Below are 4156 nucleotides of genomic sequence, written 5' to 3' on the forward strand. Positions count from 1 at the left end.
GTACCTCGTGAGGAATTAAGGACAATTATAGCAGAAAAAGTTTTGGGCCTGAGAATAAAGGATTTAGACAGTCTGTTTCCTAGGCCTAAGAGATTGCTTAACATGAGGTAAGAGAATGGTGGAAATGAGAGTGAGGCAGGAGGATTCAGGTTCCCTAGTAAGGGAATGGAGTTGGAAATGCTTTGATATACAGAGGCTTTTCAGAAAGACCCAGGGAGGGGATCTATCACTAGGGGCAAGTAACATTTCTCCTTTGAGCTCTGGTGCAGTAGGGCTTAATCAATTTTGAAAATTGCAAGTTGTTTATTCAAATATCTTGGGCCTTGTCTGCACACAGCTGTTATGAGAGAGAGAAGGGGAAATCTTGAAATCTAATACATTCCCTGTGTGCCATCTGATGCACAAGACAGAGCGTTCAAGTGATTATTTTTCTTTTCCTATAACAAACAAAACCTCTACCTAAAACTCCATGTCCTCTAGATACCACATCAAACCTCTCTTTCTGAGCTGCTTCTACCAAGTACTGCTGCTGATAGCTGTATTACTTGACTTCCCCAAAGCCTTCTCCATGCTTCTACTGACTGACCTTTAGAGGGTGCAGGGCTTTATACCTTCTCATGCAATGGTTATGTCTCACCTGGCCTTTCTTACCACTCAGCAGCAACATCATCTGCTGACTCACCTTATCTCTTGCAATGTTCACTGCTTCCCCTTGGCAGGGTCAGTATAAATGCCACCTGCTGACAGTGTCAGACCCTGAGCAGCCAAGCACAGGAGCCTTGTTAACACCCCGCATCCCTCTATTTTCATCTTTCACACTAATTGGCTATCACTTTATTAGTGCTGCATTTTACTTGCTGATTAGTTTGCTGCTTGCCTGTCACCTTAGAATATGTTCTCCAGGAAAGCAGGACAGTGTCATTTTGTTCACCTCATACTCTCAGTGTTTCACAGACCATGAAAATGGAACAAATATTAGTGACTTCATAAATAAAATGAACTGATCAAACTATAATTACAAAATGATCATTTTAAATGAAATTATAAGCAATCTGAGCTAGTTTGAATGTATGTTCCACATAGACTGAGGTGTTTCTTCAAAGCTTGCAATGTGGATATTTAGTCCCCTGGCTGGAGAAGGTGTCACTGGAAGCATATCCTGGGACCCAGCCCAAAGGTGTGTTTTGGGTCCCTTCCAAACTTATGCAGAGTTGATTGTCCTGTGCCTTGACAAGGTAGGCCAGCCCCTTCCACTTGTCAACCACAAAAGGCAATTGTTGATCTTCTGGGACTGGCAGCTGAAGATTGACAGTGCCCTGGGATTTTGACACCCACCAACACTTTCCATATCACAAAGGAGGAGCTCCAGGTCACAGTCCAGATGGAAGGAAGGCCTATCTCAATTGTCATCCATACAGGGTCCAGTTGGTCAGTCCTGCCATCCTACTATAATAAGACATTTTCCTCACAGATCTTTGTGTTGGGTATTGACTGCCTGTCCCTCTCCTCATGCATCACTCTCCCCTTACCCTGTGTAGCTTGGGACACTCCCCTTTCCTATTCATTTCTTTTTCTCTTTAAAATTATATATTTAATTGGCAATTTCTGTACTTACAGATAACAAACCATGGTATTTCCCTCCCCTCCACTGCTTTTCCCTTCATAACTCCACTCTCCATCATATCTCCTCCCACTCTCCATTAGTCTCCTACATATAGTCATCAGCTTCCTTTGGAGTTGTCTGCTGGGCAGGTTTGTGATCTTCTAATGTGGCCCACTGTCTACCAAAAAAAAACCTCTGGAGTTTTTTGACGCATATGCACCTGTAGGATTAAAGCAGTACTCATTATTTTCTTTCTTTTTCTCTGACGCCTTCTGTCTCCCATAAGACTGCATACAGTACAGCTTTTTCCAGCTTTCAAGTGGCTGGGCTACAGGGAGAAGGTTTCCTGCTCAGCCACAACTTGATTTCTCAGTGACTTTGCTGCTCAGGCATGTGAAGTCTTCAGCAATAGGGTCTTACCATCTCTTTCTCATAGGGAACCAAGGGCCTTGGCAATAGCCTGTAATGTTTGGGAGGCAACAGGGACCTTCCTGGCCAACAACTCACTGGTAGGTATCCCATATTAGGTAAGGAAAATTTTCTAGTAACAATCTATGGCTTCTGGATGTACCATTATTTAAGAAACTAGACTTTCATATGTCTTATTCAGACTATCTTGAATGTTGATTGATCCTCCCCCCCCCACCATTCTTTTATACATTTTTTTCCCCTGACCTCACTTAGGCTTTTCCCATCCCTGTAATCTGTTTTAGTTACATATATACAATACCATTTTCTTAAGACCTTCCCTCTCCTCTCTCCTTATAGCCTTTTTCTAGCTCATGGGCCTCTGCTAGTAATTATTGGTTCCAGATCACACACAAGTCTATATATTTGTAGCTAGGATCCACAAATAAGAGAGAACATGTGGCATTTTGCTTTCTGGGCATGGGTTACCTCACTTAGTAAAATCCTTTCCAGATCTATCCATTTCCCTGCAAATTTCATTACATTTTTCTTTACCACTGAATACAACTCCATTGTGTAGATGTATGACATCTATATTATCCATTCATCTGTGGATGGACATCTAAGCTGGTTCCATTTCCTATATATTGTGAATAGAGCAGCAATAAACATGGTTGTGCAAGTATCTCTAAGGTAGTGAGAAGAGTCATTAGGATATATGCCTAGAAGTGCTAAAACTGGATCATCTGGCAAACCTGTTTTTAGCTGTCTCAAGAACCTCCACAATGATTTCCACAATGGCTGTACATTTATTTCATTCAACAGCGCAGAAGGGTTCCCCTTTTCCCACAACCTCGCCAACATTTGTTGTCATTTGTTTTCTTAATGGCAGCCATTCTGACAGGAGAGAGATGGAATCTCAAGGTAGTTTTAATTTGTATTTCCATGATGGCTAATGATGTAGAACACATTTTTTAGATGTTGATATACTACCTGTGTTTCTTCTTGTGAGAACTCTCTATTTACTTCCATAGCCCATTTTTTTATTGGGTTGTTTGATTTCTTATTGTTCTGTTTTTTTTTTTTTTTGAGTTCTTTGTATATTCTGGATATTAATCCTCTGTCAGATGTGTAAGTGGCAAAGATTTTCTCCCATTCCCTAGGTTATGCCTTTGCTCTATTAACAGTGTCCTTTGCTGTACAAAAGCTTTGTAATTTCATGAGATTCCAGTAATTGATTAGTGGTTTCATTTTCTGAGCAATTGGGATTATATTCAGAAAGTCATTACCTCTGCCAATATGTTGAAGGGTTTCCCTCCCTTTTCCTCTAGCAACTTCAGAGTTTTAGGTCTGATATTAAGGTCCCTGATCCACTTGGATTTGAGTCTTGTACATGAAGAAAGACCAGGATCTATTTTCATCTTTCTACATATAGATGTCCAGTTTTCCCACAGCACTTGTTGAAGAGGCTGTATTTTCTCCAATGAATATTTTTGGCATTTTTGTTAAAAATCAGATAGCTGTATCTGCCTGTCTTAACATCTGGATCCTCTATTCTGTTCCATTAATGTACATGTCTGTCTTTGTGCCAATGCCATGCTGTTTTTGTTACCATGGCATTGTAATATAGCTTAAAATTGTGTATGGTGATACCATCAGCCTTATTCTTGGCTATTTGAGGGCTTCTTTTATGTGTGTTTCCAAATGAAATTTAGGTTTTTTTTTTTTTCTATTCCTGTGAAGAATGCCATTGGAATTTTAGTGGGGATTGCATTAAATGTGTACATTGCTTTTGGTAAGATTGACATCTTCACAATATTAATTCTTTCAATCCAAGAGCATGGGATATCTTTCCATTTCCTTGTGTCTTCTGCAATTTCTCGCTTCAGTGTTTTAAAGTTCTCGTTGTAGAGCTCCTTCACTTCCTTAGTTATGTTTATTCCAAGGTACTTTATTTTATTTGAGGAAATTGTGAATGGGAAAGATTCCCTGATTTCATTCTCTGTAAGTTTGTTGTTAGTATATAGGAAAGCTACTGATTTCTGTGTATTGATTTTGTATCCTGCTACATTGCTGAAAGTGTTTGTTAGCTCTAACAGTTTGCTGATCGAGTTTTTATGGTGTTTTATGTATAGAATCTTATCA

This window comes from Jaculus jaculus, unplaced genomic scaffold (genome assembly GCF_020740685.1).
Source record: "Jaculus jaculus isolate mJacJac1 unplaced genomic scaffold, mJacJac1.mat.Y.cur mat_scaffold_37_1_1805170_arrow_ctg1, whole genome shotgun sequence".
NCBI classification, from domain to species: domain Eukaryota; kingdom Metazoa; phylum Chordata; class Mammalia; order Rodentia; family Dipodidae; genus Jaculus; species Jaculus jaculus.